At 38.1% G+C, this 26,737-nt stretch overlaps 1 protein-coding gene and 2 long non-coding RNA genes across 5 annotated transcripts in view; 2 read left to right on the forward strand and 1 right to left on the reverse strand.

Moving 5' to 3' along the window:
- The window catches only part of LOC309508127, a 746,145-nt gene that overhangs the window by 330,221 nt on the left and 389,187 nt on the right, over window positions 1–26,737 (reverse strand). The gene's annotated exons all lie outside the window — the stretch shown is intronic.
- The window catches only part of gnao1a (guanine nucleotide binding protein (G protein), alpha activating activity polypeptide O, a), a 97,161-nt gene that overhangs the window by 43,592 nt on the left and 26,832 nt on the right, over window positions 1–26,737 (forward strand). The window lies entirely within an intron of this gene.
- LOC309508119 lies at window positions 20,246–24,784 on the forward strand. Its single transcript, XR_014209392.1, has 2 exons — window positions 20,246–20,365; window positions 21,595–24,784. It is a non-coding gene; the product is annotated as an uncharacterized lncRNA (long non-coding RNA).

The following is a 26,737-nucleotide window of genomic DNA, read 5'->3' on the forward strand; positions in this document are numbered from 1 at the left end:
TCTGTACTTATATTTGTAGAGGTGGGGGATTGTGGTAGATGTCTCTTCTTGTTATTTTCTTCATATCTGACAGCCATAAGGGAGTTAGACCGAGTGAGCGAGCAAAGTTTGTGTTAAATCAAAATGGAGGACTCTTTATGTGTGTGCACAAGCATATATAATGAAGCTGTCTAACACTGGTTTGTATGTGGTAAAAATAAAACGAGTGTGCCATTAATTTGTCTACCCAACATCCTTTATCAAAGAACCCCAAAGATAACTCTAAAACAGTTTTTAGGTGGGCATGTCTTTGTGTGTGCTCAAAGGAGCTATGTTGGGATTTAAAGCTGGAGACAGATGAAACATTAAAAAACAAAAATGCCCTGGCTTTAAGAAAACTTTGGAAGTCAGGGTTGGAATGGAAAGAAAATTAAGCAATGAAGTAAGATGGATGGAGATGTAGTGGAGACTGCAGATAAAAGAGAGAAGAGCAGCTTGGCCCATTGATTGATGGATGGATAAGACGAGTTTAAGAGCAGGATGCTCCTCCAGTCTGCGTGTCCAGAGGAGGATGGAGCTGGGCCGTGATGGGACTGGCAGCATTTGGGGCATCTCTTAACACAGGAGCTTTTTTTGCTCACAATCTCTAGCATGTCCCAGTTTTTGTTTTGTGACGTGTGCATCCCCAACCCCCATTTTACCCCCTCTTTTCCCTCAGTGCATGTCCCACCAGAACTGCCTGAGAACGATAATTTTGCTGTTAGCTCTGAATAATACAGAATGTTTGCATTTATAATTTATGATTTAGGCAGGAATAGGACTTGACCGAGGCTTTATGATGGGAAGAGTTCACTGGGAGGGCTTGGGGTTCAGGGAACACAATAGACTCAGACAATATAGTGAGTTTCAATGTCATGCATGTGCATTTTGTGAGTGACAATCAAGAAAGAATGTTGCTAATGATAGTAAGTGACGTACTCAGCCAGAAACACACGTCGTGTTTTGCAAATGCATCACATGTGCAATTTCCTGTTTATAACTGTACATAACTGCACTGTGCCTACACCAGGTGTGGTCATTGTGGCTTTGCAGCATCGCAACCGCTTGAGACTGTCTACACTGAATGCTTCAAAGTGAATAATCCAAATCTATTTGTCTTGTTGTCGGAAGTACACTCTAAAGAAAATCCATAAAAATAGGCCACAATGTATTGTATTAATTTGGCGGAATTTTCTGTTCAATTTTTTTAAAAGGTGTTTTACCTGTATTTTGATTTTTTTAATTCATTGTGGTGCATTTTAGGGTTAATGGAAATGTCCGTAAAATTACTGGATAATGTCCGGGTAATAAGTTGGCAGTACCTTTTCTGTTATTTTACAGATTTATTTTTTACAGTGTAGCGCAAGTGTATGGAGTATGTCAGAAAATAGAACTGGCCACAAATTTACTGTTGGCTCCTCGTCACGTCATGCCGCATCCAGTGAAGACAACATCACTAATTATAATGGAATCTGTTTGCTTTTGACTGGACGTGTTACACGTCCAGTGTAGACAGCAGTGCCGGTCTTAGACTTCTGGGGGCCCTAAGCTAAACTTTGTTACGGCGCCCCTGTCAGTGCGTTCAAACCTCAAAAGGACCTGACTTTCAGAGCAGTTTCACGGTCAACAAACAACAGTGAGTTGAAACATTCAGTAATACAATAGAAAATAAAAACAATAGCACAAATACAACGACAAATTCAATACAGTATATGAATGAATTTAACCTACTACTAATAATAGCCTACTTTGCAGAAATTTTATAAGATAATCAAATAAAAAAAAACAAAAAAAAAACATTGCATAGTCTTCACCGTATGAATTAAATATACATTGATTCTTATTAAAGTTACTAATGTTATTTAGTAAAGATTTGTTTGATTAACATGAAATGACATAGGGAGCAACAGGTTAAATAGGCTGCTGTCACTTTAAGATCAAATGCTCAGACCTAATACACTGACAAGCAATCGATTACTAGCTGTTTATGTCCACTGAAGACATACTGAATGCGTCCCCAAGATGGACATTTTAACATATTTTTGTGTATTTGTTCTTTTAAGCGCATGCCCGAAGCCCAAAGTAGCCTGTCCGTTCTTCTCTCCATCTAGGGTGGAGCGGGCAGAAACCCGCCTGTTGCTCTTTCACAGCTCAATACAATTTTAAACATGACGTTACATGATTTGACTGATTTGGATGTCAAGTATGGGTGACAGCGCACCGGTTTAAATGAAAAGGAACGGAAAGCGGCATTATGTTTTCATAATTGTTGGAGGCCAAAATCAAAATAGCAACTAAAACACACCCCTAAATCATTCTTGAAAGTAAGGGGGCCTCCTAGTGGTTCAGGGGCCATACGCAACTTGCGTACTTTGCGTATAGGGAGGACCCGCACTGGTAGACTGTTAGCATCTGCTTTTACAATAATAAATCTCAAAACTTTCAGTACAAAGGGGTAACTTCAAGTCTTTGTGCCATCAAATTAGGACTAATGAATTTGTTTAACTAGATCTCATTGAAAAAGATGCCCCGTTATGAGAGTAGTTCACTAGAAAGATAAAACTGGCCATAGAAGTATATGCTTATGCTAATCTGTCTATGCAGTTTATTCTAAGTTTTGCTATAGCACCCCTTGTGGCAACTCTGAGAATGATTAATGTACTTGTCTTGCATTATGGATTGAGGTCTGACACATTTCAGTATGTTACAATGCACAATGTTGAGTTTCTTTAGTTTACATAGCTAGAAATGTTTGCATTTATTTGCATAGCAGAATGGTAAGGGTTCCTATCCTAATATTAGGCCATTGCAGTGTAAGACATAAATACTATTTCCGTCTGACTGATTGCTCTTAGTGATTTAATGCACTGAGCACTGCTGTGGTTAATGCTGGGTACACACCAAAAGTTAATCGGGCTGATTTTGGGCCTATTTCCCCCCTTCCGACAATCCTAGCTATGTCCCGATTATCTTGATGGTTCAACAGATTATCTTATCAGATTTTCCCTTGGTGTGAGGTGTGTAAAGAATGTCCGAACCTGCTCGAAAGAACGTTGGAGCCGCCCCGATCGCGAATCGTAAATATTCAACATGTTTAATATGTGTGGGGGGAACTCCGAGGACAAACGCGAGCACGTTCTGGAGATTATCACGTGAAACAAAACAATATCCAATCAGAAAGCGAGATGATGGAAGACACAGTCATTCTCACACACACACACTTGCAGGAAGCTGAGTGTTAAGGGTTCAGTGAGGTTCTATAGACAGATTAAATAACTTTTTCTAAAGAGACAATAAATCCAATAAAGAATAAATAAAGACAATAAAGAATGAATGTATTTCTGTATAAAAGGTTATATATAATGGTGGGTCCAATGGTTTTTTTCACATGGATTTTCTGTGAAAATCTTATAAGATGTAAAAAATATTTTGGTGTGTACCCAGCATAATATAACTACACTCTCCTTCTGATTAAGGTTTTTGTCTCTGTGGATTTTTAAAATACCCCTCATTCTAATTTCAAGTCATTTAGGATCAAAGACCTAGGGTTTTAAAAAATGTGGCTCCCAAGAAAATCACTGTCCAGGACGCTCTGAATGATTTGAGGTTCATTTCACCTGAGAGGTGGTGACTTTGATCCCTCTCACTGCATAAAACATTTAGTGACCAGTTAACATTAGCCTTTCAAAACAGAATCAGAAATGATCAGCAAGGACTTGCTTGATGTCACGTCCTTCTCTCTCATTCAGTTGCTCTGTGTTCCGTAATCTATTTCCCCTTTTCTTTAATGGATGGCTATCATATTTAGGGAATCCTTCTGTTTTGTATTGTTTAAATAGAAATGGCTTTTATGTACTGTTCAAACAATAGGACAAATACAACAGAAGAAATATATGAATGAAATGAACAATTTAACCTACTAATAATAGCCTACTTTGCAGAAATTGAATAAGGTAATCAAATGGCTTTTATGTACTGTTCAAGATTTGCTGACTTTATTTCAGTAAGGATATTTCCTAGTTTCTTTGGCTTGTTGGTCAGGGGTTAGCACTCTCTGCCAGTGTGTTTGTATCAATATGACGTGTTCAGTGTTTACTCATGTAATGCTTGACCTCTGTTTATTTTAAGGATGAGTTGTCGGCCTCTAGCCATTTTAGGTCAAACACTAAAAATATTTTTTATTCTTCTGTTTTTTTTATGTTTTTTTGCAGACATTTGGAAATATTCTCCCATTTAATGATAAATCAGAATCAGGAAGATATTACTACAGAACTGTGTGTAATGAGCAGGTTCAACTAAAAGGGAAGTTTTCATGTGAGAGTGTGTTTATCTCAAAGTTATCATGAAATCAAAATTGACAATTCATATTTTTTGTATATTGCAATGTTTATTATAAATTATTTATGAGTGCACTCCATTATTTTATTTTTAAAATGTGCCCTCATTATCTTTAATCAAAATCATTAATTTCCCCTCCCCGAAGGCGGGACAATAATTCTTTCCTTCCAACTTATCACTCACATGATATCACAGTAAGTGGCAAATGACCATGATCCAATAATACAATCAATTCCCACTGGACAAAATCAAGCCCCACTCTACATTTTTTCTCATTTGTGAAGCAGTTTCACTCGGATATACATCACAATAGAGAACAAAATGTGATTGTGATTTTAGTGTCATGCCGACTTTAAAGATGCAGTGTGTAATTTGTTCACCATTAGTGGCAACAAACAGAATTACAGTCTGTTTGAGCATCCCAGTTGGGCCAAATATATCAAAACTGCTTTAAACAGTGGGTCAGAATGATCTGTTTGTCCGACCAACAGCAAACAATATTCACAGAAACCAATTTTAAAAGCCTGTCATGATGCTAATATAGAAATGACCCCCTTTACCTTTAAGGCATTTGGGTCTGTGTGGTTGATTCAGCAAAGTTTAATGGTCCTTGGCCTTTTGCTGTTGCAAGAAATGAAAAAAAAAAGAAAAGAAAAAAACTGAGTCAGTGCTTTGTCCAATATGATCTCTTTCCCTCACTCTCTCTCTCTCTCTCTCTAGCTCGCTTACTTTCTTTATTGCTCTGGTAAACAGTGAGATACTACCTAGAGCATCCCCTAAATCTCTTGTAGTTTGCAGGCAGCTCAGATTTACAGAGCCTCATGTAAAGTATAGCACAGCTAGCATGGAAGGAGGCAAAGCATATTTCATTAAATCCGCTATTATTTGCACCGCATCGATGAGTCAAATGACTCCCGAATCCGATACACAGAAGCTCTGTTCCATAACTTAGAGAGCTGCCTACATAGGCTGCTGCCTTCTAATGTAACCTACAATAATCCTACTGGACCCTCATGAGTGATTGATTTGGAATACTTTGCACAGGTAGCAACTCCACGCACTACAAAAATAGCTCTTCTACTGGAGGCATGACTCATTTCAACAGAGTTTGGAGTTAGCATGTGGCAAAGCTAACCGTGTATTTTCATAGAGGAATTGATTTTTTAATGCCAATTTATAAACAATTAAAAATACACCAAAATAACTATTTTGCACCCGCCCACTCCCTACACTCTCAAACTACTTAATTATATATATGCTTATTTTGAAATAAACATCAAAATATTGTTCTATAAGCATAAAAAGTTGTATATGTTTTTAATTTGAATATATCATTTGCAATACTTCATGGGATTGTAGTTATTTTCTTCATTACAGTTTTTTTTAAACTGCTTACACACAAAATCCTTTCTTGTCACACAATTTCTGAAACCGGACACTCAAACACCATAACCACACACCAGATCTGCAAAATCATACACAAAGCCTTCGACTTAGTGTTCAATTTCATAAAACACTTTTTGCAAACCACAACACATAATTATATATGTAACACACACAAATCTAACAGGAAGCATCTTGATTTCCTTTTTCAAACACAACCTATCAAAATGCCACACTTATTCATCAGCAACTCCTCACATGTGCAAACACTCATTGCTTTACTTAACACCAACCAATCATGGCTTTAGAATAGAGCTGGTAAGTCCCGCCCCTTCCGCTAACCCCACTGGACCTCTAGGTTGAAAAATCGTCAATGCAAGTGAATGGGAGAAAATAATTATTTTCTGGTCCCGTTTGAATTTTGCCATGAATGTGAACATATGTTGTCTGTGAATTTTTAATATAATTTTTCGTGTGAAGAATTCTACAATTTAGCGGGTAGAAGTTTGATACGGTTAGATTTTGTGTGAGAGCACTTTGTGGACTACAACCTAGTTTTTACATCAGACGGGAATCTGAAGAAAGAACAGCCCATTTGGTTTGAATGGTGACATTTGGGTACAAAACACACAGGCATCTCGATCTGTCTCCATAGATTATCGCAGCATTAGCACCGTGATTTGACAAGTGGAGGGAAAATGTGTTATGGGGTGACGTCACATAGGCGACATGTAGTCTTTCTCGTTATGTCTTTTCCACAACTGCTAGCCAAAGAATCATACATTATACTGTCAAACTCGTAACATGAAAAATTATATAAAAAATTCACAGACAACATATGTTCACATTCATGGCACGATTCAAACGGGACCAGAAAATAATTATTTTCTCACATTCACTTGCATTGACGATTTTTCAACCTAGAGGTCCAGTGGGGTTTTTATGGATGGGCGGGACTTACCAGCTCTATAGGCCTATAAATGGGCCAACGGTCAAGTTATAGGTTTGTTAACTGTGTGGATATGATATATATATATCCAAAATATTATATTATGGCAAATGTAAGACAAATGTTTGCTTTTGAGATGTGTTTGTGATATTTTGAATGCAGTGCTTCATTTTGCAAGAGATGTGAGGCATTTTGCATTTTGTGTGTGCAATTCTTGGATTTGTGTGTAAAGTTTTGAAAAAAAGAGGCAACGTTTTGAAAATGTGTAGGTAGTTAAAAAAAAAAAAAAACTGTATACGAATTGGCTATGATGCCTTAAAATACTGTCTCAGTAAACAGCTCACTTTAAAACAGAGCCACAATGTGCCTAATCTTGAGTGTGTTTGTGCATTTGTGTTGTATCTGTGTGCAATGATGAATCAATTTCACTAAAGGCAATACTGTCTGTCTATTGGTCAGTTTTTCTAATTATTCATCTCTGTGGTTTTGTCAGTAAAAAGCACAATCTATCCTTATCACTTGTATCTGTGCGCATTTAGATGTGAGTTTGTGTGTAGCACAGGTGTGTGTAGGCGTTTCCCTCCTGCCGTGTGTGTGTGTCCTCCGTGCTGTAATTAGCAAGGCTGCTCTTCAATAATGCAGAGACTGAGGAAGAGTCAGTACAGTGTGTGTGTGTGTGTGTGTGTTTGTGTGTGTGTGTGTGTGTGTGTTTGTATGCCTGTGTGTGTCGCACTGGCATTTAGCGCTTAATCAATGCCTTGCGCTGCCTGTGGCCACTAATTGAAGGTTAAGAGATGAGAGACCTGTGTGCCTGAGATGGCGCTGATGCAGAAGAGAGGCTCCATTCCTCTCTCTTTCTCTGCCCTTTAAAAATCCCCCTCTCAATCAATATACCCACACCTACTGTACTGTACCTGAACACATTATTTACCAAACAGCACAAGCTTTACATCATAGAATACAAACATAGGCAATTACAGAAAACATTTACATAACGTGACTTGTTGCTAAGTTACCCTAAACTATAGTGCACCTGCTGGGCCGGTTATACTAGAATGAAGTGGTTTTCTGGTTTATAAGACTGTCTACATGAAAAATAATAATACTTGTAGACCAGTTGATCATTTCATCTTAAGTCAGTCAGCTAATGACCAGTTTAAACCAGCTAGAAACTAGCTAATATGTTTAAAGGGGTGGTTGATTGTGATTTCACTTTTTTCATTTTAAATGGTGTGTAATGTTGCTGTTGGTGCATGAACAGTATCTGCAAAGTTGCTGCGCTGAAAGTTCAACGTAAGCAGAGATATCGTCTTTTAAAAATCAGGAAGTTTAATGCCTACAAAAACGACTCGAATGGGACTACAACGAGATACTTCCCGGGTTTTATACGTAGCTAACCCATGCAAAAAAGGGGGCATGGCCATATTTCTGCGGCTTTGTCGAAGAGGAAGAGTTATAGTGGAGAGCTGTAGCCATGCCGTCGAAAGTGTGTTATTTTCACCCAGCTGCCAGGTCTTCTGTGTTCGGGCTTCATACGGACGCTGTAGTTCGTCAACAATGGCTAAAATTTATGTTTGATTATGTTCCTGAAAATTTCAATCGTAATAGCTCTCTGTGCTGCGCATTTTACGGAAGACAGCTTCCAGAATCTCCACGAATTCAATGCCGGATTCAACAAGAAACTGTTACTAAAACATGAAGCAGTTCCAACTTTAAAACCAGAGGCAGCAGTTGTTGGGCCACAACCTGTAAGTAAGACTTAATAATGTTTGCATGTATAATTTGAGACGTAATGTTTTAGTTTTATCAAGGACGTAAACAAATGCCAGCATTTTCAAGTAACAGCATATCGAAATTCTTATATAATAATAGTAGATTAGATTAGAATAGAATAGAATAGAATAGAATAGAATAGAATAGAATAGAATAGAATAGAATAGAATAATAATAATAAAAAATGTACCATTCAGAAACGTTTCGTAAGAGCCGTGTTTGCGGAGGTTGCTTGACTCTCTTCATTGCTGCTTTCTGGGTCTGATTCGGACTCAAACTGATACGGCAGTATTGACACCATTATTTACATTTGACCGGAGCACATGCAACTTTCGCCCGTAAAGGTAATGGGCGTGAAGTTTCCGGACAACATGCACTTCCCAGTTTAGCCAATTACAACACACCGGCCCAACTAACCAATCTGAGCCCATTGCCTGTTTCTGAGGGAGTGGTTTCATAGAATCAGGAAGTCAACCGGTGAAGGAGAAAGCGGCTTACAATAAAGGTGAAATTTATGAAAAATAAGACAAAAAAAAACAAAAAAACACGAAGACATGTTATATTGCACCCCATAAACACAATCGTGCAAAGAAAAAAAGCAGTAAACCACCCCTTTAAAAACCAAGCTACCAAAATAAGATGGATTTTCCAACAGAGCTTTTATGCAAAAAAAAACAAAAACAAAAAAAACAACTGGTAGATATTGATTCTGCCAAAATTCCAGTGAACATATTTTGTGATTCTAGAGGTGGAAGTTATGTTTAATGTTGAATAATTCCTTCATTAGTTTGGATTGGATTAGATTATCTAGATTATTTTCCCCATGTTTCCTCTTTTTGAAAATGTCAAAGCTGTAACAAGTTCTTTTGAATAATTTCTACTTTTTTCTTTCTTTCTGGAAATAAGATTAAAATGCCAAGTCATTAATTTTTCATTCTGAGAAACCCAGACCTTGAAGTGAGTAAGTAGATAATTTACTGTTGCTTTGTCAAAGATCAATGAAAAGGCTTTTTCATGTTTCGGAGTATTTCGTTTTCGTTTTTTTGCATACAAAATAAAAATTATCTCTTACAATAAAGGTGCAGGTGAAAATGAGATAGCTAGCAGGTAATGAACAGGGTGTTTGTGTGTGCTTGTGTGTGTTTCTGTGTAATCAGAACCCCCCCCCCCCCCCCCGAGCTTGTGTAAATACAACCAAGTGTTCTCTGATTGGAAATGTACGCCTTCATTTAATGGAATCCATTTATTATGAGACAGGCTCTATTATATTTTGCAAGCAGTCAAGGCATTGTGCAGTGTTGCATCATGTGGACATAAATGTATGTGTTTATGAGCATGTGCTTGTGTGTGTCCTAGGTAATGTGTGTCTGTGCATTTGTGAGGCTCCCAGAATAAAGCCTGAAGCATTTCATTTGCATAAGCTCGGTATGAATAGTTCAAAGCCCAGTTGGGAGATGCTGTGTGTGAAGCACATGCACTCCTCTCTCAATCAGTCACTGAAAATCTTTTCAGCTCAAGAATGTACACTTTACTTTCCCACCACAAATCGACCCATGGTGCTCCAATCAAGATAGACAATGCTTGAGCAGCAAGGTGTGGCATCGGTCTCTAGCTTTTACGAGCATAGAGGAACAAAAAGAAGCGCCGGTTCTTTTCCTGCTTTCTACAATGTTCCACTGGTCGAGCGGGCCTCCTCTCTGAAATGCAGAGACCACATTTTGAATTATTCACTCCAAATAAAAAGCTGCATCTGTCTGTGGATGAATTATTTACGGTTAAAATGGGTTCCCCTGTCGAGGGAGATGGGGAGGGGGTGTTTGAGTGAGAGGTGGGATCAGCTCCACATGTTTATCAGTCCGCTATGAACACAGATGGCAGGTGTTTTTATTGTACTTGTTAGTATATCGCAAATTTTCCTAATTGAAATTGAAATTAGATTCTATTTAAATATAAATGTTATATATACAATTATAATTTCCCAAAATGTAAAATTATTTCAAAAATATATTATAAATGTATTTAATTTTTTTTTTAAATATATATATATATATATATATATATATAAATATAAATGTGTTGGGCCACCATCTGAGAAAAACTGATGATTGATATATATTGTGAATATATATGAATATTGATATATACAGTATATATGTATGTATCAATCAATTTACATTTGTAAAACAAAATATCCTTTAAATCTTGTAAAAGCATAAGCAACAGCAGACGTGAGATTTCAGCTTCACTCATTAAAAATAAAAGCAAAAGAAAATGTATTTGTATATTAAATGGTGCCAAAAGGCAATAAAGTTTGATTAGATGCAGACATCAGCAACAAAATGTTGTCATAACTATGCATCTTCTTAAAGGTTGGTTATATTTTATTATTTTCATTTACATTATTTTAACCTGCTGTTCACAACCCTATCATACTTGTGATCCATTTGTTGGGTTATGACCCACTGCTCTACTTGATATTGTGAATGAAGATACTTAGTTACCCCTCAAAACCCCCTTCCATCTAAATCTAGTTGGATTTGAGCTTTTAATGGACTTAATGCATGAATTAACATTATTATCTAAGAAAGCAATGAGGGCAATGAGGGCAAACGGGTACAGGAGTTAGAGCTCGAAGTTCCCTCTGGAACTAATTATGAAATTGAATATGGATTTGAGGTGGAGAATACCAGTAGAATGATAAGTGAGCTGTTTCTTTTGTTTCTTGAGAACAGTATGCAAATCCTGAAGGTGTGTGTTGTTGTGAAGCTAGGCCCATAATGAAGCCCCAGCTTCCCTTTGTGCCCGACTATAAGTGCACATCTATTGATTAGATGGGAGAGGATGAGAAACAGAGAGGTGGGAGATACTGTGAGATGATACAAGAGGAAGGCCCCAATGTGTCTGGGCTCCTAATGGACTGATCCGAAGCACTCTCGCTCTGTTTCCCTTCTCTTCTCCATTTCACTGTTTTCACTCCCATTGTTTTGTGACAGTCTCCAGGCCGCAAACTGTTTACATTGCTGTTAACGGCCCGCATAACATATCCAAACATATCCATCTCTACCTATATCTACACCTCCATCTGTGTGAGCTCCACTATAGCCGCTCTGTTGTCTTCTTCACATATGCTGAATTATTTACAAGCAGACATAGTGGGGAGAGATACAAAAAAAAAATCACAGTTCATGGAAGCTGCCGTAGAGTGAGGGCATTCTGATTGAATGTAGAGGAAGATGGTTCTCCTTATAGGAACACAGTTAGAGGACAAAAGAAAGGCTGTGCTATTTAGGTAGTCAAGACATCCGCACAGTATAGACCTTATTCACAGCAGTTTCATCTTTGATTTTTAATGGGAATGAAAGTGAGTCTGTGAGGGATAGACATGCAACTCTTCAGTGGGTTTTACTGTTATTTAATGTGTCTTTGGATTGTTCTGCTGACGAAACACTGCAAAAATATTTTCCCGAGAAATTTCAGTTGACAAATCTCCCCAGACGATTTGAGCTGATTTGAAAAGAATTTTTCAAGACTTTTCAAGACTCACTGAACACACGTCATCATTGCTGGAACGCCTCTGTCAGCATGTGCTTTTGAACCCACAGTCCCCTGCGAATTGAATGCGAGTGTGTGTGTGTGTGTGTTTTCTTTCTCGTAGACAGTCATGTATGTGTGCTCTCATGCACAAAGTAATCAGCCTCTCTGCATGTGTTCATCATTAATTTGTGTGTGTGTGTGTGTGTGTGTGTGTTTCAAGGCAGACCTTCTTACTTTTCCATTTGAAGTATGAAGAATTCATAAGCATTCATGGCTCAGTTGTTGTGTGTGTGTGTGTGTGTGTGTGTGTGTGTGTGTGTGTGTGTGTGTGTGTGTGTGTGTGTGTGTGTGTGTGTGTGTGGGAGAGGCTTTACCTATATTTTGAGGACCAGATATCTCCACAAGGATAGTAAAAACTGAATTCACCTACATTTAACAGACCAGCCAAATGTCCCTGTGAGGAAAACTGCGTAGTAGAAAAAAAATTGTTTCTGTGAGGTTAGTTTAAGGAATAGGGGATATAAAATAAGTATCTCTGTTTAAAATCAATAGAAGTCATTGGCTGATTTGTTTAGTGTGCAACTTACAATGTGCTCTGCTGTGTATCACTTCATGTTTCATGCTTCAGTGTCTTCCCCTGCATATATGTATTTTTGTGTGTGTTGGTTTCCTTGGGTTAATGTACTTCATCATTTATGTGTGTCTGTGGCCATCAGCAGTGCTGTATGCATTGAGCAGAGAGAGAGAGAGAGAGAGAGAGAGAGAGAAGGTGAGGGCGAGGGCGAGAGGGCCATGGTCCTCAATGGAGCTGCACTGAATACCAGTAACGGCCAGAGGGGGAGGGGATGGAAGAGAGGGGGAGAAAAGAAAAAGGATGGAAGATAAAGGGGGATATGTGCATTGAAACTGCTCAGTCAGTGAGATGGCTGGTGCAGAGCCGCTGCTTTCCAACCATTTACCACACAGAGAGCAGAAGTGAGCCAAGCTGAGCCTGCAGCCTTTCTTCCAAGGGTGCAGTTCTCTCTCTTTCTCTCTTTCTTAGTCAGGTATCTGCAAGATCGGCCTATCTGTTCATCTATTTTCCTTTCATTATTTCTCTATATCTTGCATCATCTGCTCTGCATCTGAGTTTTATTAAGGGCGCTATCCAGGGAAGATATGCACCTGTTTTGTTTGAGGGGGCACCATGGACAGTCTTGGCTTACTAGGGGCCCTTGGTGAGAAAAGACTAAAGGAGGAAAATATTTAAGTATATACTACCTTTCAAAAGTTTGGGGTCAGTAAGATTAAATAATAATATTAATAATGCTTGATCCAAAATGACAATGAAGACATTTATAATGTAAAAATAGATTGGCCGTCGGCGCCGATAGCCTCGTGGGCAGCGCGTCATCATATAGCGCTGTTGCGCTTCGGGTGACCGGAGTTCGAATCCGACTCATGGACCTTTCCTGATCCCATCCCCCCTCTCTCTCCCACCTCGCTTCCTGTCCACTCTATCCTCACTCCTATCACAATAAAGGCAAAAAAAAAGAAAAAAAAAGAAGATTGGCCAATGGGTATTTGGTATTTGATATCTGCAAGTTAGATTAAATCCTCAAAATATGAGGAAAATATTTTATATGATTTAAATATGTTAAATATGAGGGAAGAACAAAACACTAAACTTAGTTAAGGTATTTATCTGACTAAATTATCTGGCAAAAAAGGCAAACTACAGCTATAGAAAATAGAAAATGCATAGAAAAACAAAAAGATCACAGGAAAAAGCATACATTATTCTACATAATCAGTTATTAATATTTTGTTGGTTCTCTCTTGTTTTTGCACGTGTTCAGAATTTCTTTGTATGTCAGTCTGGCCCAAAATTATGCCCACACAATTTACCATATTTCATTGTGTTATCACAAATGAAACAATTGACTCAAAGCGTTACTACGCAATATGCTTACAAATATAAATGATTTGTACAGAAATAAATTTTGCTTCATTTTGATTTCATAAATATATTTTCATATTTTTTACCTACATTTAATCTACTTTAAGATACATAACATTACATAGTGATAGAAGCAGTCACTTTATTGAAATTAAAAATAAGATACTGTAGACAAAAATTGCAACTGGATAATACTCAAACGTAAAAATTTTAGCATAGAAAATTAGGTCTATACACGACAAGGCGACCTTTGCAAATCCATTTGCTCTCTGTGTCAAAAGTTGCACGAGTGCTAGGATTATGTCAGAAATAAAACAGGGCATCAGTTTACTGTCGGGAATTTGTTCCACATCCAGTGTAGACAGCATCACTGATTATAATGGCTTCTATTAGCTTTTGTCACGCCGTGCCGCTCACATCTGGTGTAGACACAGTGTAATCCCTAATGCAGTCAGGGGAATTTAAAATCACCCATTTAACCACGTCAGACAGATTAATAACGGTCACACCCAAAGAGTGAAAAACAACAAAAGACTTAATCCTAAATATCTTAATCTAGTCACCATGCTGATTGAATGGAAAACAATAAGGCCACAGATAATCTGAATTTGCAGTAATTTTGCGTAATAATTTAAAGATTAGCCAGTGACCACACTGTAAATGTCAAATATAAACCACTCTAATCACTTATCAGCTTCTCCAGAAGGAAATGCTGATTTTAACGGCATATGAATGAGAATGCAGTGTACTTTACAAGTGTACTATAAATCAAAGATTAATAAGCAGATTGATGCGATGGCCTCAGTAACCCTGATAATCCTGGGTGGGTGAAAAATGTGTATGAGCAGTGGTTACCACTCCTAGTGTATATATTGATAAAACAACCCAGCAATCATGAGCAAATATGGTCGATTTCATATCATGTACTTCCAGGGAATCCTGCGCAGGCCGGGCAAGTGATATTTATGGTTAATGGGAATGGTTATTGATAGATTTTTCTTCCTTGGTCCAGTAACTGTAGCCTTCAAAATAAAAGTCTCTTCATATTAGAATAATATATACCCTATCATTTAATTTTAGTTTCCCTGCCTGCATCTCTTTTTCTTTGCAACATGCATATGCCAAATAAATGCAAATATAAACCATTTAAACCTGACGTTAATATAAAAGGCATATGCTGTATATTTGTGTTTTTGTCTGCCCAACACATACTCGTCAGTAAAGTGTTTCATGGAGTGCTGCACTTTGCTTGGTTATTTATAGCTAGCAGTGTTAGCATCCTTACAGTAGCACCACAATGTGTGACAGTATGATAATCTAATTCAACAACCCTTATCTTAATGAGTCTTATCATTATCAAACTAATGCAATCAGTCGGGCTACATTTATATTTAGGCCTCCCGTCAAACAAGGCGCTCTTGTTCAACTGATGATAGCGTGTCTGTTTGTGCACACTCTTGTGGGTGTGAATGTGATTTAATTATTGTCTGTCATTTTCATATTTTTTGTCTTTCATTTGTAATTTATACTGTTTGCCTCTTTAAATATGGACAAAAACATATCGTCTTTCTGTGTTTTCTATACTTCCATTCTTTTTTTTTTCTATCATGGACTTTCTATCTCAGTGGGCAGATTTTCATTCATTTTTCCATAAGCTGTGTTGCGCTGCTTGGAAACTGCCGGTTGCCGTAGAGACGTAGCTCATCGACCACTTGGAGTGGAAGACTAGGTTTGCATATGTGCCATATTAGCCTCCATTTATGAGCTTCATTTATGCCACTAATTTTCTTTCTCTCTCTTGCGCCTCTCTTTTTCTTTTTTACACTCTTTTTATCTCTTGTACATTTATTTTAATTATACTGATAAAGAAATATAATCTTACGTCATGTTTGTGATGAATAATGCTGCTAATTTACTTGTTTTTGTTGAAGGATGGTAATCTAAGCCATGTTAAGAAGATGAAAAAAACTTGATGCAAAAGCCTAAAGATCCTTCAGTACATCTGTGTAATTTGAATTACACCTCCAAATTCTCAAAACACACCCAAGTGCCCTTTACAAAGCTGATGACAGCCTAGACATTCCACCCACAATTAGCACAACCCACTGTAATGACCCGGTGAGGCCGTAGCTAATGAGGCACACAGTGGCACTGCTCCCTTGTCTCACGCCGGCCCTCAGGGATTCTTTAGGGCGGCGATATGTTATGTATCTTTGTCAACCTCACTTCTGGGACCTGAGCCTGATCTTGGCCCGTATAGATGAGATGTTGTGGCCAGACTTGTCAAATTTTAAAACTGAGGGTACGTTTGCACGGCAACAATGTACTAAAAGCAGAAACCATTTTCCTTTACGTTTTCACATACAAATGTCAACGTTGTCAAAAGTATCTCCGTTCACACGGATCTGCAATAATGACAAAAAATTCTGGTATTATGCTGCCAGGCCAGTAGAAACACTATACTCTTCTATAGACTGAACACGTAATACGCATACGCATGACGTCACTGTTTTCAACAAATTCACATTTACACAGAGGCGATAGCTGTATCATTTTCAAAAACTTGCACTTTGAAACTTGTTTTCGAAAGCTCGCAATTTCAGGACCCCAAAACGGCACTGTTGTGTAAATTATTTCGTTTAGCTGATTTCTAAACGAATATTTGAGTATGACAAAACATATAAAGTTATAAAAAAAATTTTGTTGAAAATAGTGGCGTGTACATGGCTCCTAAATCTGACATATTAACTCACAAATACCGGCCGCTTTATTAGGTACACCGGTTCAACTGCTCGTTCATGCAGATATCAAGACAGCCAATTACATTGCAGCAACTCAATGCATTTTAGACATGGTCAGATTATCTGCTGAAGAATATATATATATATATATATATATATATATATATATATATATATATATAGGTAACACATACACACACACACACACACACACACACACACACACACACACACACACACACACACACACACACACACACACACACATATAATATATATGTGAAAGCCTTTAAAAAAAAAAAGAAGTTTTTAATACCAGTGGGCACTGTGTTAATTGGGTCACTGATGGGGACAACTCTGTGTGTTGATCAGGGCACTTATGGAGCCTGAAGTGTAAAGGAAACTTTATAGTATTAAAAGCATGGTATTTGGAAGCATGATAGCTTTTTTTTGGCCTGCGGCTAAAAATAAATATAGTTGAAAGAGGCCTGCAGTGGTGGCAGATCAGGTATGCAGCAGAGAGGAGCGAACAGCACACTTTAATAAATGCCAGGCCTCAGCAGACTCCACACAAACCTGCAGGCCTGTGGAGAGAGAGAGAGAGGGTGTGGAAAGAGACAGTTCCGTCTTGTCTGTGTCGTTATCTCTGTGGATGAGAGAGAGTGTGAAAATCAGCAGAGGAAGCACATGAAAACATAAGCATGTTAAAGGGATTGTTCAACCAAAAATGTATGGAACAATTAACCTCTATGTAGCTGTTTTAAAATAATAAAAGAACACTATAAAAGTGGCTAATACAATGGTGTGCCATACAGTAAATCTCCTCAAGCCATATGATAGCTCTGTGTGAGACCCTGACACTTGTACAAAAATAGTAATTTTTGAAAAAGTCATTGTGCAAGTGGTGTTTTCCCCCTTTTAGCTAGCTGTTCTCAACTCCAGAACCATTGTGACTCGATCGTTGAGTATATGTGAACTCATGAGCAACAGTCTGATTTCTAAACGAATATTTGAGTATGATTCCTAAAGGAATTTTCAGTCTGATTCCCCTAGAGCTGTTGTAACCTGATCATTGAGTCTGTGAGTGGAGCTCTTATTTGTTCGATCTGATTTATGAACAAATCATTCCTATACTAATGTTTTAGTCTGATTCCAGAATGGAACATTCATTGCAAACGGTATCAACTGGTTCATTGAAAAGAACCATCCCAAAATAAAAATAAAAAATCATTTGATTCTCGACTCAATGATCCAATCGCTCTGGTTCTCAAGCTCACGAGAGAGGAAGACTATCAGTCAACGATGACTTAAATTACAGCACTTAAATAGAGCACATGAGTCGTATGAACCACTTTGATGTTATTTTTTGGAGCATATTGTCATTTTTTGGAACCTTTATGAGAAAATAATATTTTTTTGTGGGGACTATTCCTTTAACTGGACATTTTTTTTCCTTTCATAACTAATCCATTTTTCTCCAACCTGACATTAATCAAATAAGTGCTTCTGATGGTAGTGGGGGTTTAGAATGTAATTATTAATGTGAATGTAATTATTCCTCCATAAATCCCAACAGAGAATTCCCCAGTGTGGGATGAGAGTGTTGGTGTGCTCCACTTCAGGAAGAGTTTAGTAAGGGTAGGTCATAGAGCAGAGGGAGGGCCAGTCTGACCCAGAATTTTTTTTTTTTTTTGTCTGTCAATTTCTCTTTTTCTCTGAGTCTCTGAAGAACCCTGATGACGCAAAGGGGAAAGAGAGACACAGGGAAATAAACTGAGATATTTGAATGTTGATGTGTCAGTAATGGAACAGCACACCTTTCCTTTCAAATACTTTTGGCTCAGCTTTATTTTCTGGGAGAACATTGCCAGGTCAGACTGACATGCAGGAGGTTTAACATGTCTTTACTCTAGGGGTGTCATGAAAGCAAAATTTCAGCAGTTCAAGTTATAATTAGCATACTTTTTGGTGAGAGAGCAGTGACAGCAATTGGTACTCCGTATTACTGATATAGTAGAAAGATATTGTTACATTTTTTTTCAGTATCGACATTGTACAAAAAAGTCCAATAGCCTTTCATTCTCAGCTGACAGACATTAGCCAGTCACAGAGATGAATTAGGGGTTTGTGGATGCTAGAAAAGAGAAAATTGATCTTAAAATGGACTTATTGCTTAAGGAGCATTGATTTCCTTCTTCAATTACTATATATTATGAGAATTACAGATGTGAATGATGTTTGAAGCAGTAAGAGAGAAAGCTTTCAATTGGTCACAGTGCCAGGTGGGTGTGGCCTCTCCAGTGACGGGCATCCGTGTTGGTGAGTAGATCGACAGAGGTGTGGTCTCCACCCTAGGATTTGAGGACCTCCTGTGTTTAGGCCACAACTGGAGCCTTCCGCAGGAGAGCAGAATAACAGATACATATTTCATCAAATCAATAATTTAACAGCTGCCATGGGAGGCAAATAAAGAAAAAGAGGGGAGGAGATAGAGCGAGAAAGTGGGAGGGAAGGGTGAGATACAGAGAAAACGAAAGAGAGAACAGCAAATCTGCAATCACATTCCCCAAGAAAGGCCCAGTAACCATAGTAACAGGAGATGACTGTCACATGATGCGGAGGAGTGGAGCAAGAGGGAGGGGACCTATGTAAAGAAGAGGAGAGATGATAATCACGGGACGGAGTGAGTCGAGAGCAGACTGAGTCGAGTTCTGTGTTGCCTCAATTCTGCTTCATGTCAGCGGAAGCCAAAAGCCTTCCCATCACCCAGACTGCTTACTTATGAGTGTGTCATAACAATTGTGAAGAGAAAGAGAGCTAAAAGATGTTAAGACTGATGAACTGAGATGGGAGGCGGCAGGGGATGATAATGAAATGAAAACCAAAGATGTGATTTTTCTTTTGCTTTTTTTATCCTGCGTCTCTTATCTCAAGTGCTAAGCATGACCAAAGAAAGACTATTTTCTGTTAGCTAATACTGGCGAAGCTCTGCTCAAATTGTATTTAGCTTTATGAAACACCTTTCATAGTGGTGCTCTTTGATGGCTAAATCCTTGTAATGTAGATGAGCATCAAAAGGATGCAGTTTATGTTGCAATTCCATTTTTTTTTTCTTGGCAGCTCTGTATTGACGAGGCTGCTCTGAATTTGTGGGAAATATCCTGCACACTTAATTAGCAAGATTTAGATGTTTTTGATCCAAGTTCCCACACACATCATGTTCAGCGCAAGCATATTACATAATTCACAATATATAATATATAGTATGCTTATAATCTAGAGCTCTATTCCAAAACCTAGTGAGCCGCCTATCACCTACATAGGTGCCTTCTAAGGCACCGTACTGACCTCATAAATCACTGATTTGAAGTTTTCTATGTAGGCAGCGACTAGAATTGGATGTTAGCACGCTGCTAAGCTAACAGCTAGGTACCCTAATATGCCAAAAATTAAAAGCACAGACATATATTAGGTAAAATATTACGTTTACTTTGACTGAACACTTTTTTTTTATCAATAGATCTATTGAATGAAATACTTCGATTTACCTTTTTATAGCATTTGTATCACTTATTTTGATGTGGCTATTATACTAAAGCACATGTAAAGTGCCTGATTGTTATTTTAACTGTAGTGTTATTTGATATTACATTTAATATAATACAAGTTTCAATAGAAATGACATTTAAAGTAGGGCTGGGTATCGATTCAGATGTTACAATTCGATTCGATTTCGATTCGCAAGCTCTAATTCGATTCGATTTCGATTCTCGATTCGATTTTCGATTTCGATTCTCGATTCGATTTTTCCAATTTCGATTCTAAATTAATTTCGATTCGACTCACTCAATGAATATTAAATACAAATCCTATATTTATTAGAAAAAGAAAAGAAAAAAAAGTGAACAAGTTTTCAAGTGTTTAATTAATAAAAAGAAATTAAGAGCTACAAACCTGTATATTAAACTCTTTTTATTTTAGGTACACTTGGGTACATTAAAACAGAACCCAACTCTATATTTCAAATGCATACAATGAATAGACAGGATTTTGATGCAAAATGAAAAATTGATGCTGAAAATTGGACAAGTCAGAACAGTCGCATGTCTTGATCAAACAGGTTAACAATCCTCACATAAACCCACATATAAAAACGTTGCATATAATATAATATGTGCCCTTCCTGTCTAACAGCTAGGCCATACAGAAATTGAATAAAATTATCAAACAGTCTGTGTTGCATTAATTATAAATTATATATTGACTAATCAAAGTTACAAAAGTTCTTTATTCAAGAGCAGTGAGTGTTTTTCTCTGTTCTCTTTGTTCTTTGATTAACTTAAATGACAGAGATAATTAGTGGCTACAGTGTACTGTCCCTTTAAGACCAGCCGCTGTTGACAGAGACGCGGAACTCACACGCGGACTCATTCTCTCACGAGGCACAACTCTTCACGTTCGTCATAAGACTGCTCTTATGTTATAAAGATACTCGACAAAAATACATTTTGCCATAATTGTGTGTGTTCTTCGTTCAAGCGCGAAAGGTAATTCTATTCTGTGCTGTCTTGTGCGCACGCACGATATCATCGCAAGTTTTTCTGTCACAGTCACGACAGCATTTTGGCAGCATTTTGGTCATATAGCCTAATTGCGTATAGGCTTGTCATAGCAATTGTGATATGATTAAACGTGCAGCACTAATTGAGGTTATTTTATGATTTAGATAAAACTACCATAAAATCTCACAGCATTAGCTATAAAATTGAGTTTGCAAGCCTATGAACAGTGGAGGAAAACTAATACATAAAGATGGAAAAAAATCGATTCTTGGCGTTTGAGAATCGATTTTGAATCGACCACATTTTAAAAAACGATTAATCGAAAAATCGATTTTTTTGCCCAGCCCTAATTTAAAGTATATTTTAGTTTACCATAAATGCTTGTCAGTACATTTGACAGTAAACTTTAACCATATTTCGAAGACAACAGAAGTAATTGTGTCCTATTTAAAGGGATAGTTCAACCAAAAATGAAAGATATTTTAAAGAATGTCGGTAACCAAGCTGCTGGGCCCCATTGACTTTTGTGGTATTTTTTCGCCCCCATAATATGGAAGTCAATGCGGTCCATCAACTGTTTGGTTACCCAAATTCTTCAGTACATCTTCTTTTGTGTTCAGCAGAAGAAATAAATTCATGCAGGTTTGGAACAACACGAGGGTGGGCAAATGATGAAAGAATTAAAATTTTGGGGTGAACTATCCCTTTAAGTTCTACTTTAGCCTGTGAAACAAATACTCTAAAATTGAGCTAATTGCATTTAATGTAAATTTAAACTATAATTCGTTTGATTAAAAGTAACATCCAATTAAGTGTCCAAAAACATTACATTTTAGAAATATGCTAAAATGTCATTCTTTTTCACAAGGGTCGACAGATAATTTGTTTTCCCGAATTCAACTGACTGTTGTAGATCTGCAGTAGAATGCTTGTTAGTAACAGCGTGCCTCTTGTATATCAGATCAAATCATATAATCTTAATGAGTCAGTGATTTGTCATCCTTCTGGTGTCGTATTCAGTCTCCTAGACCTAGAGGACTATAGTATTAGTCAGTGCAGGCCTCAGCATGCCTGACCCATGTGAGAAACATGGTCCTGTCCCCGTGTTTTTTTAATGCCAATATGCGGTACGACAGTCTCTCCTGATGCAACTCTTTCATTGTGTGTGAACCAGACGAACCCAGCAGCTTCTTAATAATGCAGGTCTGTGTGTGTCTGTATGTCTGTCTTGTTGATAACACAATATCTGACTGTCTTAAGATGATAAAGGCAGGAGATGAATGGTCATCACTGCATAGCGGGCCATTCTGTGGAACATACAGCATCATTCATCTACATCATCAAATTTCTTGTCATGGGCATTCCCTCTCTTCCATAGAGACACAGCCCAACAACAATTGAATGAAATAATGGATTTACGTCTGAAATTTTAGCCTTCTTTTGGGGGGTTTTTCTCACTCTGTTTTAAATACTGGCTGATTATGATCATATTGTTTCGATTCAAATTTCTTTATATTTATGCGACTTACATTGCATTCAAGTTTTGTGTACATTTTATTTCAAGTTTGTGTAATCTCTGGGAACCAAACTGTACACAACATGAAGGCCAATATGATGCTTTGGAAAACTAAAAAAAGGCTAGTTCTCACTTTGCCTCCATGCTTGATTTTCTCTGGCTTTCACACCTCTGTGCTATTAACATCAGCGATGGTTACTAAAGGACGTGCAGCTAGTAGCTTTTCCCTTATTTCTTACAAGAAATGCCATTGAAATTAATTTAGAAAAAGTAATAATTTATTTGAAACTTCTTTTGAGGACATTTGTTAACACCGAGAGGTTAGAGGTTCTCAGAGAATCCAAAACAAAAACTAGTGTCTTAACAGCTGACACTAGTGAATAACGAAGTATCACATGTCTCTTTTGGCTCTCTTGAATTCATTTAGTTCTCATAGATACATTTTGGCATGACTTTGAAGGTCCATATTCACAGACATGCTGGAAACAAATGGATTAATTAGCAACTCACCCACTCACAGCACCTCATTCGGTCATGTCTGTATTGAAATACACTAAAAAGCTTTTTTTTTTTTCATGACCTCTCAGCCTTTTAGAAGTCCACCCCATGCCAGTGGTTGTAACCTTGAAAAGACAATTTGTAGTTTAAATTCATGTCTAGGGAGTTATGTCATGGACTTTGATAAAGTACTTGAGCAGGGTCATCTTCAGCAAAGCGGAGCATCTCTCTTTCCTCTGTACTAGTTTGAAAGGGAAAGTTTCATTGTCAGTGATAGATGATTAGAGCACAGCCCTTGGGCTGATAAGGGACTGTATGTTACCCTCCTGTTCATTGCAAGATTAGAAGCAAACTACAACTATAACTAGAACACCTACACCTACAACTTCATTGTACTTCATACAGTTCCATCCGTCTGTCCGTCATCTAAATAAGTGGAAAAACTGACGCATTTCTCAGTCTGGTCTGAGCCACGTTTATGAAGCACATGAGATGCATTGAAACTGATCCTGCATATCCTGTCTCGTGGACACGCTGTGTCCGTCTCAGCTGTGATCCAAATAAAATGTCACATAATTAATCGTGACATGTATTGCGATGTGTAACATATCATAAGGTAGTTGCAGATACCCTATAGCCAGTGTTGCTATAACAATACCAGACACAGACACCATCATGTTGTGTCAACCAGCGACACCCTAGCACTCAACATGAGAAGTGAAAAAGCCTAATGATACTCTGAGGAATCCAACATTTTCTGTAAAATGACAGTTCTATTGTATGTGTGTGTTCACTGTGCCCACTTGCGTCACTCTTACAATAATTGTATTTTCACCAGGTGCAGGGTCAGGGTGTCTGTAAGGATACTGTCCGTCACGCCGGGCTACTGACTGATCTGCGATTCAAATCTACAGCGCGTTGAGTTCTCTCCTCGCACTGTTTCCTCTAATAAATGAATGCTGATGGTCTATTCTCTTTAGTCTGTGCAAGGGCCATAATGAATAGCTATTATGTGTCTCTATGAGCCTGATCTAAATTCAATAGGCAATCACTCAGGAATCACATGGTCCTTCGGTACCGTGTACCTTCCCCAAAAAAACTAAAACAGAGGTAGAAAGAGAGAATGAAGAATGAGAGGCGTGACAAATGTCGTGACATTAGAGACAGACCCATCTGCAGGATAGATGCACAGAGAGACCGGAAACAGGTGCATGCCTGTTGAATCTTGTTAGCTTTATGGGTTTTATTCTTGCAGTTTTTTTCAATCAAAAGAAAAATGCATGGCAAAAATGTTCCCGTCACAAACCTAGCTAGCCCTGGGACCAAGGCATCTGTCACTATAAAGGCTCAAAGAGCTTCTGGACGCCAGTTTGATGTCCCATAATTCCCCGGAAGGGGTAATGTTGAGGTAATCCTCTGGTTCATGTTGTGTTGTAAAGCTCAAATAATTAATTATTCTTATAGATTATTAGACTATTTTTAACCATTAATAGTACATTGTCTTCTGCTAATATTATTACATTCATTTTTAATTGGTAAAATTTGTATAGAAGCATCTATTATGATTTGTTGCAGTTAGAGTATGATGTGTGTGAGTTATAAGGGCTCAAGAAGGTTTAGTCATGCTGAGTTCAGAGGACTTGCTCTCAAAGGTCACACTCACTGGGGGAGAAGGAAAGGGAGGCTCCCTCAGCCAATCATACGGCCTCCTGCTGCTGATGCTGCCCCCGCTGAATCACCATGGAGATGCAATATCTGTCCCTATTGACAAGTCATACGGAAGATGCATCCATTTTCATCATCCAGATGAATATGTCTGCATCATCACAGTAGAAAAACCTCAAAAAATTGCATTTGCATTAATTGTGGATTAATTAGCGACATCCATGCTTTGTTTTTTCCCCTCGTATTCATTCCCAGGCCCCCCATCTCACTCCTTTTAGTGTGTGAACGCTTTACTCTTTCTCACCGCAAATAATGGAGAGGGTGCAAGACCAGCCTTTTTGAACTGACCCCCATCTTCTCTTCCACTCTCTATTTAACATGGGTCTTTTCTTTTTACTCCACTCATCCAGTCCATTTCTCACGCTCTCCTCTTTTGGCTTCCGTAGTTGCGCAGGATGGCGGAACCCAACCCCTTCGAGTAGTAAGCTCGATTGTGATGTCTTTAAAAGAAACTAAACGCTCCTTTCAGAAGTTGTTACTGCGGTCAAGCTTTTTAAATGCGTTTGTAAAAGGGAGTGATTTCATAAGTGAGAGGAAGAGGGAGTGAAGAATGAAAGAGAAACAAGTCATGCAATGTGTATATAATATATAATAGTGTATAAACAACTCTCGGAAGAGTTTAGCATGATAATAATGGATATGACAATGATGTTAATGTATTTGTTCTTGGCAGAATAGATCTGCTACGCTGCTGCTGCTGTTATTGCTGTAAAACATACGTCTGCTGCACAAATAGCATATATGAAAGTACCCATAGCAGATCTATACAGGTGGAGCTGGGGATGGTGGAAGTAGGGATGGCGAAAACTAAACATTTTCTTGACCGACCACCGAGCCTCATTAGCCGGTTGAAGTTTAAAATATGCTACTCTATTTGTAATAACAGCGATTCCGCGCCTGCAATTTCGCAACTCTGTCACATCTCTCTGCCGCTCTGCCTCCCGCTCACACACACACTGCGCCGCCCTTCCACTCACGTCACTTTTTTAAAATCCCCTACAGCGCGAAACATGAGTCCCGCAAACGCGGCGCCGAGGAGCTTGTATGTAATCGGAGGACAAATGGCTCCTTGGTTTCAAAATGCTTTGGGTACAAGGTGATCGCGTTGAAAATAAAGGCGTTTGTCTAGCGTTAGAAGCTAATTTGAAACATTGCCGCGGCTCATTTAAGAAAATTACAGCTCTGAAGAGACGCCGCTTTAGTTTGAGGTAGTGCTAACAATAATAAAGAAAGATGATGATCATCATCACCTTATCTGTTACCACTGAAATGTAGATGTAATGTATTTCCAAATCTAAGCCCATCTTATGCGGAATGTTGCCTAATAGACTGCAACACGATAAAACCAATGGATAAAACAGGCACCTTCAGAATGCGTAAAAGACGCACCGGCCAAGGCAGGTCTAACGCGAACCCAAACGCTGTGACCTCGCGCCAAATGTTTTTAATGGTTTATTAAGTACAAACAGGCGAGTTATGAAAAATTGAGTGTGAGGGATTTGTTCACTTCACACAAAAAGATCTTGGAATGAGATGGCTAACTGTAGTAGCGTTTAGTCCACTGTCTATAATAGGCTAATTTAGAGATCACTTTTTTTTTTTTTTTTTTGCCGACTACCGACAACTTTGATCGGTTAACGTTGATACGGTCAACCATCGGTCAAACGGTCATCGGTTAACATCCCTAGGTGGAAGGTTTCAGAGGAACTTTGAAAGCACGCTGCAAACTGCTACAGCAAACACTTACCAACTATTAAAATT

This window comes from Leuciscus leuciscus (assembly GCF_965113295.1).
Source record: "Leuciscus leuciscus genome assembly, chromosome: 10".
Classification (NCBI taxonomy): domain Eukaryota; kingdom Metazoa; phylum Chordata; class Actinopteri; order Cypriniformes; family Leuciscidae; genus Leuciscus; species Leuciscus leuciscus.